At 37.8% G+C, this 10254-nt stretch overlaps 2 long non-coding RNA genes across 3 annotated transcripts in view; both read right to left on the reverse strand.

The window, feature by feature from the left end:
• LOC147918035 (uncharacterized) overlaps window positions 1-8514 on the reverse strand; it is a 120557-nt gene extending 112043 nt beyond the window's left edge. For both annotated transcript variants that reach the window (XR_015555814.1, XR_015555813.1), the window contains exon 1: window positions 5385-8514. This is a non-coding gene — a long non-coding RNA (uncharacterized LOC147918035). The remainder of the gene's footprint in view (window positions 1-5384) is intronic.
• The window catches only part of LOC147918033 (uncharacterized), a 1004068-nt gene extending 995068 nt beyond the window's left edge, over window positions 1-9000 (reverse strand). Inside the window, exon 1 of the long non-coding RNA XR_015555809.1 lies at window positions 8909-9000. This is a non-coding gene — a long non-coding RNA (uncharacterized LOC147918033). The remainder of the gene's footprint in view (window positions 1-8908) is intronic.
• Window positions 9001-10254: the final 1254 nt, after the last annotated feature.

Raw genomic sequence — 10254 nt, forward strand, 5'->3', positions numbered from 1 at the left:
TTTGTAATTCTAAAACTAATTAGTGGATTTTTAAAAATGATGGTAAATGAGTTTCCAGAATCCTTCTAAGTAATATGCAAAAGAAAACACAGAGGCTTAGAGTCAGATACTGTTAAAACATAGTAGACAACCTGCTGTTCATTGTAAAATAAACCCTTAATAAATGCTAGTTCTCTTTTATATAAGCTTTTACACACTTTCTGTTTCCATCTTGATTATTGAAGTATCAATTCCTTTGCTAAAAGGAATGATAATGTGTAAATTTTATTATCAATATTGATTACATACTTTGTATGGCTGTTCTGGTTCAATGAATATTTATTATTCCAATTAGGTTAAGGATCCCAAAAGAGAGCCCAAATCTGGATGAATTATTTAAGGTTTTACAAAATGGTAATAATCTGAGAAGCAACTCTAGTTCAGTTGCTACTTATTGTCAGCATTTCCCTAAATTCACCTATATAAAATGATTTATAATAATTTTCAGTGACCATTTTACACTGTAAGTTTGTAGCTTTGTCACTCATGTGATGTGTGACATTGGGCAAGTCTCTTCATATTTTATTCTTACATAGCTTCAAATATAAATGATTATTAGTTACAGTTCTTTTAACAAATACACACTGGCTTTATCAGTCAATGTTCATAGACTTTCTCTGAAGTATTGTCGTTAACTTTTTCAGTACTGTGTACTACTGAATCTTTGTATTCTCTCATTAAAGTCTTAAGTTCTCAAGAGATTGTCCCTGCCGCTCTTGAATCAGGGACCTCTAACCCTAGATCAATAGTTATGCCCACTTGGACAGAAAATTTACACAGCTTGACTCTGGGAAAATCTCATGAGCAGGAGGCCAATCCAATTTGTATGTATGGCAGACTAAGTGATATTTAAGGTAATTTTCAGCTCTGATAAAATATTCTGTTCACCAAAACAGGTTAAAAGGAAAAAAGGGTAGCTGCCTACAGGAATTTATAATCTCTATAACTTGATAAATGATGCTGTACCATTAATCTCTTGGTCCCTTACCTTGTTAACCTCAACTCTAGATTCTTCTCAATTTTGACAGAGTGGAACAACACATGAGACCCAATATTCACCTGAATCTGTTCCACATCCAACATTTCAAATCAAGGTATTATCTCCATTTCCAAAATATCTTCAAAGAAGTCCTCCTGTCTCTTAACTCTTATCTTTCTCTTGGTCTATCACTTATTTTGTTGTAATAGGATTACTTATCCACACATATCAATAAAGCACAGCCAGTGCCATTAAAAAGGCCTCTCTTCCCTTCATATAAAGGAAAAAAAAATTCCTTCTGCTCATTAAATCTCACCCTTTTTTTTTTTTTGTAAGGAAGATCAGCCCTGAGCTAACATCCATGCCAATCCTCCTCTTTTTGCTGAGAAAGACCAGCCCTGAGCTAACATCTATTGCCAATCCTCCTCCTTTTCTTCCCTTTTTCTCCCCAAAGTCCCAGTAGCTAGTTGTATGTCATAGTTGCACATCCTTCTAGTTGCTGTATGTGGGATGCCGCCTCAACATGGCTGGACAAGCAGTGTATCGGTGTGTGCCTGGGATCCGAACCCAGGTAGCCAGTAGCAAAGCGCACGCACTTAACCACTAAGCCAGGGGGCTGGCCCTAAAGCTCATCCTTTTACCTCTGCAACTATCTGCTCCCATCGGCTCTAGGACATTGTTATTCCATTTATCCAAGTTCTTTTTAATTTACAACTATAACTTCTTTCACACATTTAGGCATCCATTTTATAGCTCTTGGGATGTAAACAAAAGAGATAGCCCCTTTCTCCCTTCTGATAGTACCCATATTCTTGCTGGAAAATACAATTACACCATGTTCACATTTATCAACCTAAAAAACGTAAATAAAAACTTTATCTTCACTGCCAACTTCTCAAGAGTATGGGTGATTATTATCTTTATCTCTCCCTATAGAAAACACTTTTTTAAATTTTCCAATGTTTTTATAATTATTATGTGTAAGTTAAATGGTGAAACATTATTCTAATATTAATCAAAAATATTTCCATTCCTTCAAGGGTTTCCTCTATCACTAGTTTCTTTAAGTTTGCAAATTCATTGGGATTTTTCTTCTATTAATTCTTTAAAAGTTGATAATATTTTGTTTGAAGTGCTCTTATGGTATTTATTTTTTGGCTCTATGATGTTTAGCAAAGACATCATAATGTAATTTTGTAGCCGTATTCTAAATGCTATTATTCAGATCATGCTATTAAGAGTAGTCTTCAAACAGAAAAAATGGTTATTAGTTTTAAAAACTTTTAAATCTTTTATTTCTGTGACTGATTTAGCTCTTTAAAATGTTTATATTTTGTTTATGTAAAATGTACAAATACATATTTTTCTAAATATAAATGTACATATAGAATCAACAACACCCAAGTTGATGACATCAGTATTCTGCCATTTCCTGAATCTTGAATATTATAGTGGCTTCTAACTTTTCTTCAATGTCCAATTTATGCCACACTATCACACTAGATAGATTTTGCCACAGTTGATATTTTTTTCTATGATACTATTTTCAACCTACTATTTCCCCCTCAGTAAATAGTTTCTTACCACATAGGTTAAAGTTAAAAGTCTCCAGGCTTGCATTCAAAACTTTTCCCATTCTCACTTAACTCTGCCTATCATTCCAAGCATATTTCTCATTATTCTCTCAATATAGATTTTCTAATACAATATAATGGTTTTTGCCTATAATATCATTTATATGTCATTCTTGCAACCACTTCTGCGATATTTTACATGCCATGGTCCTCAAAGAAGCTATTTTCTCCAGTGACTTTTTACACATTTATATTTTCATAAGCTCATTCTGTCTTTTAACAGGCATTTACTTTGTATCACATGCTGGGTTTGCTATATTTCAAATATTCATAAATTAAAAAAATTACTTCTTCCCTCAAATATCTTGTAGTCTGCTAGGGAAAATATAAACAAATAATTGTCATGTAAAAAAAATAATTTCAATATAATTGATATGGCATACATAAAGGGCAGTGGGAACTTGGAGAAAAATAATTTAAATCTCCCTGGGAATGTAGAAGAGTCAGGGGACTTCGTTGAAATGGAAGATTCTTGGGCTGTCGTAGGGTATTCTAACACAATAGCTCTAGGATGGGGACATACAATTCTTGCAAGCCACTTAGAGAAAGATTCCTGTTTTCTCAAGTTCGTCTTATAATGAGGATCACATGAAGAGTTCAATGCATAGCATAGATGAGACATGTTTCAGCAATGTATGATGATATTTTTGCTAGGAGTAAGAAGATAAATTGTGGATGAGTTTTAGCAAAAAAGGAACTAAAAATTAGTGTTCTTGATGCCAGTTTGTTAACTATTCAGAAAAATTTATAAAGCTTTAAAATCTAAAAACTGTGCTTGAAATTTTTGCTGCTCACTTTAATATTCTAGATTTAGAATGTCACTCTGTATCTTACGGGGAATCAAGCACTGCATTTCAGGATGGCTTCCAAGCAGGGATAAAACCTAATGACTAACTGGCAAAATTCCAATAGATTTTAAATAAAAATCTCTAATTAAATCTCTCTAGTATAAACATAATTTATTGCAGATTTTCCAAAATTTCTCTACAGATTTTTTACTGTCCTTGGAAATAGTGTCTGAATTGTAAATGCGTCTAATACTTTTCAAGTCAGTCAATAACAATCTATCCACTGTTATAGCTAGTCAAGATTTTCTACTTTTCATTCCTCTATTGAAATTACAGTTTTACTTTTAATCTATGATCCATCTATCTGTTTCACTGTTTCTCTCTCTCTTAAATTATGTTATCTATATGCGGCAAAGTGATACCTGGAAACATTTTGGAAAATTAGCGATGCTAGCGCATTCAAAGGAATCACTTAACTCTACATTTTATGCTACTATGTCTACTATGGCAATCAAATGGCTACCATTCCACGGTGAAGAAACAGTAGCAGGAATATTATTTTTAATTTCTCCATAATGTCAAAAACATATAATGCTTTGTAGTTTATTTAAGGAGACAGTTAAATAATTTTGTGATAAGAATAATGACTTAGTCATATGGATGATGCTAGCTTGTATCATGCTTTAAACCATTTACAAATTTTTACAAATATTATCTTACTGGATTTGCACATCAATCTTGCCAAATATGTTTCTTTTTTTTAAGATCTATTTTTTAAATTAAAGATACACACATGGAGATTCAGGGTCACAATAGATGCACATGATCAATGACAGGTGCAGAAGCTCAGCTCATTTACCCATCTGCTAAAAGTAAATGTGAAAACACCTAGCCTCACTTGCTACCATGTGGCTGCAGCAATGGGGTAATCTCAGGGAGAAGACCCCTAAGAGATCTTCCTAAGGAAGGTCCCTCTTCCCTACAAATACAGAAGACTATTATCTATGTACTTCTTAGAAATAAAGGCATTATCTGAATTAATGCAGCCACACAGTCATTTATTTCTGAGTTTCAGAGTTTGCCTCTTTCAATGTTGTTCATTGATATACTCTGTAGGGAAGAAAAATCTGCCTTCTACCCTCCTAGGTTCTGTGGCTGGGCCTAAGAATTAAACAGACATAAAACACATTAACAGGAGAAGATCCTACAAATTTTATTTAATATTTTTACATGCACCCAGGAGTCTTCAAAACGAAAATGAAGACCTTAAGAGGATGTTAGCCCCAAAAGCTTATATACCTTGTTAAACAAAGAATGATAAATTGTGGGGTGTGATAAAACAAAGGGGCTTGGACTAGGGGCAATAAATTGTGGGACAGTGACCAGGAAATATATGGGAGAAAGTAATGAAAGATAAGGATTACTGTAGTAGCTTTGTTTGTACAGATCCATTTTGGTGTCGATTCCCAGTCTCCGGTGATAAGAACATTTCTTCACTTCCTGCTAAAGCGAAGGCACCTTTCTCATGAGAAATTTTATGACATGCTTTTAGGGGAAAAGGAGAAGCTCAGAAAGCACATTCCTGCATCTGCTATTTTTTAAGTCCTTCAGCTGAATATAATCAATATGAGAAAGTGGCATATTTTGGAGTGGCATGTTCTGAACCCCTTTCACACCATTTTTACATCAAATTTACTTACTTACTATGTTTTTTACCCTTGTTTTTTTTCATATCCTTTGTTCAAAATGGAAATCAAATCAAGTTACAAACATAATCTTAACCAACTTCTGTTTTTTCTTTTCACTGTTTTATTGCTTGTGTGATATACATGCCTAAATAGATATCACCTATTTATTTTTCCTGATATAAATAGTTACACTATAAAATATTTCTTCCATAAAAGATTGTGTAACATTTTCAAGTTCACTGTTTCAAATACTTACAGATGTTGAAATTTGACTTTGTAGAAGATGGCTATTACAGTTGTTCACACTGCTAATTACCTAAAGATGAGTTCTGAGAGAGAAAGAGAGGCTAGAATGTAAATCTTTGTCTGGCTTGCTAAGAAGGTTGAACTTCATCCTATAAAGACTGGCGATCATTGAGTAGTTTTAATTAAACGAGCAGAATATGACATGATCAGATTAATGATTAATCCATTGGATCAGATATCTACGACATGATTTGGACAACAACAAGCACTGATTTGAAGAAGACAAGAGTGGAAAGTAGGAAAGAAAACATACACATTAGTTGGTTTTAGAGGTGAGGATAATTTGATGTGAGACAATGGACAGTGTGAGTGCAGAGGGAAGGACAGTTTCCTGAGATATTATAGAAGATGTATGGATTGATTGAAAATGAGGGTTGAAGATGAGTGTAGAGTCCAGCACAGCACACAGAGTTTGAGGTTTGGTTGTGCAGGTTATTGTCTGCTGAGTTTGGAATGCCAGTAAAATGCCCAATAAGGAGCTGGATGGGGAGCTGGCTTAAGCTCAGATCAGAGATCAGGCTAGGATTATAGATAATCATTAACATATAGATTCTAGCTCTTATTGAGGCCAAGGAATTGCTGTTGGCTGACAGAGCAAATTTGAGCAATAAAAATTCTAAGTATATTATAAGCATAACTACAAATAACCTTTTTTTAGGCAATTCAATTACTTAAACTATTTAGTTTCATATCTGTAATCCCAAGTTAGAAAAACAACAAAAGTACCTACTTATAAATAAAATTTGATTAGCCAAGTTACACATTTAATTGACAATTTTGTTTTACAAGTAGATTTGTTTGGTGCTCCTCGAGTTGTATGAATATTTCATGGTATTGTATTTATCTGCAGATCCGTGTATTTGCTTCATTCAATTACTACTGTAATTGTAACTCTTTTTAAAAAGAACCTGAACATGGTTTTCAATTTTTTTTCAGGTTTGAATGGTGCAGGTAAAAGTTTAATCAGTTTGTACCAGCTAGACTCAAACTCATTCTTTCTTTTTGACAATAATTACTTCTCTTTCACCAAGGTTACGTTCCTCACCATTCTCTCAGATCACAATGAGTTTCCTTCAGTAACATTACTCGGTCTTAATAGGACACTCTAAACCTTTCCCTAGCAATTCTCAATGATTTTCCAAGTAGACAAGAGGCAGCTAGCTCTCTACCAGTGATTTATTCCCTCCTTCCATGGAGTAGAGTTGTTGCTTGGCAATGGCTTCTCCAGCTGTGCCTATATTTCCCATCCACCTTTGTTTCTGGGTGGAGCCAGTGGTATGTGGGCAGAAGTTATGATTATCACTTCCAGACTTAATAAACCTTCTAATCTGTCATTCATGCACTTTACCTTTTCCATCTGCTGGCTAGATATTGATCCCGAGGGTGAGCTTAGAAGCCACAGATTGAATATGGCAGAGCCTCCATTAGCCTGAGTCATGAATGGCTGCACAGAGCAGAACTCCCCATTATTCCCATTGACTTTACCTGGGTGAGAAATAAATTTCCATTTTCTTTAACTACTGAGAGTTCATTGTTGATTTGTTACAGCAGCTATCTAGTATTACCTTAAGTTAAATAATACAACAGGGAATTCTGAACCACAGGCTGTAGATAGCTTGAGCCTTTAAATTGAGTCTCCTGTTAAAAACATCCTCAGAGCCAAAGATTGAGAAAACTCCAGTCGAACTTTGTTTGCAAATTAGGTTTGTTTAGCATCAGAGACCACAGATTCCTTTAAGAAGTATGGAGAGAGAAGGAAAGTAGCATTGTTGGGAGCACACTATGTAGTTAGTTCTTAAAAGGTTATCTCACTTATCTCTCATAGAAACTCTGAAATATTCCTATGTGAATAAAATCAGAGCCATTTTAAAGATAAATTGAAGATCAGAGATATTCAGTGACTTGCTGAAGGTCACAGAGCTATTGTCAGAGTGGGAGTTTGTACCCAGAATTATGTAAACCATGCATATTCTTTCTACTGTACCACACTACTTTCCAACACATATAACTCTGAGCATTTCTGTTTCTCTGGACACCTCTACCTCATCTTAAAGAGACAAATAAAACTAATTTCAGAAATTCATTCTTCAAGCTCTGAGCAAACATTTCAATGTAGAAATGATGACTATTCAGGGAGACTATAACCCACAACAACAACCGTATATAGCAGTGTCATTTATTAGAAAGATGAGTTTCAGTAAGATGCAGTCATGCCTGCAATTTTGTTATTATGTATATTCATTGGCTACAACTTTCAAAGGATTAAGAAAGAGCAATCCCATTTGTAACACTGTACACGCACATATCAATAAAATGCCTCCCTGAAGGTAATATAAAAGCTAACGAAGATTGAAAAACCCTCTCAGAAATACAGATAGAGTCATATGGGGTCACCTGCATTGTCAGGGAGAATATAAATTTATCTGAATGCACTGAAGCTGAGAACACATAAAATAAATGATAGGAATATAAATTCAGGACGAAATTGCTGTTATATCATTGAAATAGATAATCTAGGCCTACTTTCTGTTGTAACTCTTCCATGGTTTTATATTGGTTGCGGATAATTGGAAAGCGACCTTAGTATTGAGGATAGTTAATGAAGCACATTTGACTCCACAATCAAAGTAGACAGAGAGCCTCAAAAATTCATATACCTACAAATTCAGTTATTCAACAGCCATACGGGTATGAACCAGAAGAGGGAAAAAGAAGAGGATGAGGGTGAGGAGGAAGATGAGGAGGACAAGGAAAAAGACAGAACCAAGACATACGTTTTTAAAGTCTTTAAGACAAGACTTTAAGACAACTTCCCTCCTCCCCTCAAAGTCACATCACTCTATCACCAAATCTCTTGTACTTCTCCCATGGTAGACAGAATTCCTCAAGTCCTAACTTCCGTAAAGTCACTCACAGTTTTATTTTCTGGTTTCCAAATCTATAGCACATTAGAAGTAAATTAGGAAGGAGGGAGTCAAGATGGCGGTGTAGGCAGACTCTGAACTCACCTCCTCCCGTGGACACAGCCAATTTACAACTACTCGTGGAAAAATTACCCCTGAGACAGAACTGAAAACTGGATAAGAGGAACTCCTGCAACAACGGACAATCCTAACTGGGGTAGAAGAGGCAGAGACTCCCTTCTGGAGAGGAAAAACGCCGCCTTCACAAGCCGCCAGCTTCACGCCCGCCTGGCGCAGCCCACAGGCACGCAGCCTCCCTGGAGGCGCGGGGCCCTGAGCCGGGGAGCGCCCCCGCTGTGGGCATTTTGTGGACCCAGGACAATTGAGACCAGCAGCATAATATCTGACTTTGCCTGCTACTAAAGCATTGGGTAGCACCCCAGAAAACCCGGTTCACAAAGAAACTAAAACTGGCTCTTAAAGGGCCAGCGCACAAACTCACCCGTTCCAGAAAGCATCCTAAAATCACCAGAAAGAAAGGTGCACAGTGCTTCGGTGACAAGAGACTCACCTAATAGGCCCTGAGTGCATCTCGGTGAGGGGTGAGACCTCTCCAGGGACTGGGACATTGGCGGCGGCCATTGTTGTGGCCTGGTGTGAGCGTGCTGACACAGACGCCATTGGAGTTCTCCCTGAGACCTGCTAGCCCAGGGTCTGCTCCACCCGCTAGAGCACCGATTTAATCCAGCTCAGCCAGGGAAGACAGCCCACCCTAGAGACTAGCCCCACCCAACAACAAGCCCTCAGGCAACGTGTGGGCCTGCATAGATTGGTGACTGGATTCTCTGCAGCCCGGCAACTGAGCTGACTTGAGCAGGGCAGGGTGTGCACAAGGAGCGGGTGGAGAGTGTGGGGCGGTGCCAGAGTGTGTGGGGCTCCCGCCGTGGAGAGACTGGGTCCGCTTGGGGAGGTCGGGGCGCTCACACGGGGCAGGACTGTGTTGACTGTGTGTGTGGACCTGTGGGCAACAGGGCTTGTCAGCTGCAGAAGGCTTGTACTTCTCAAAGACCCACATAGGAGGTTTGCTCCACCTTCCAAAACCTGAAACAATTGGGTGCTCCTGTGCCTGAGGCCAGCCCCACCCAGCTGCAATCCTCAGAGAGCTGACAAGAGACCTAATAGGCTAGAGGCTTACAGCAATTGTAAGGCCCTGAGCCTAACAACCTGCCACGGTGGGGGCCTACTCACTTAAAAGAAATACTGCAACACAAATGTGGTATTAGAACTTGCAGCCAACTGTGCTGGGGCTCCCCACAGCTGATAAAGAGACTGAAGGGCCCACAACAACTACAAGCAGCTGAGCATTACAACAGCTGGCCAGGAGCATAACTCAGCCTCCCTGGGCGCCTACAGGGAGAGCAAACAGGCCACAGTAGAAGGATACACGTAGCCCACATAGGGGTCACCCCTGGAACATTGAGAACTGAGGGAAGCACACTGGAAGCCGCCTAAGCCATGACTTACATAAGGTCACCTATCCAAGAGCAGGAGACGTAGCTGACCTACCTAATACGTAGACACAAGCACAGGGAAAGAGGCAAAATGAAGAGGCAAAAGAATACATTCCAAGTAAGGGAACAGGACAAAACCCCAGAAAAGGAACTAAGTGAAACAGAAATGAGCAACCTACCCGACAGAGAGTTCAAACTAAGAGTGTTAAGGATGCTCACTGATCTGGGGAGAAGAATAGATGGACTCAGTGAGAATGTCAACAAAGAAATGGAAGATATAAAAAAGAACCAATCAGAAATGAAGAATACAATACTGGAAATGAAAAACTCATTAGAGGGACTCAAAAGCAGAGTAGAGGATACAGAAGAACGGATCTGTGAGCTGGAAGAAAGACTAGAAGAAATT

This window comes from Ceratotherium simum, chromosome 2, assembly GCF_057802395.1.
Source record: "Ceratotherium simum simum isolate JZ-2026a chromosome 2, ASM5780239v1, whole genome shotgun sequence".
Taxonomy (NCBI): Eukaryota; Metazoa; Chordata; class Mammalia; order Perissodactyla; family Rhinocerotidae; genus Ceratotherium; species Ceratotherium simum.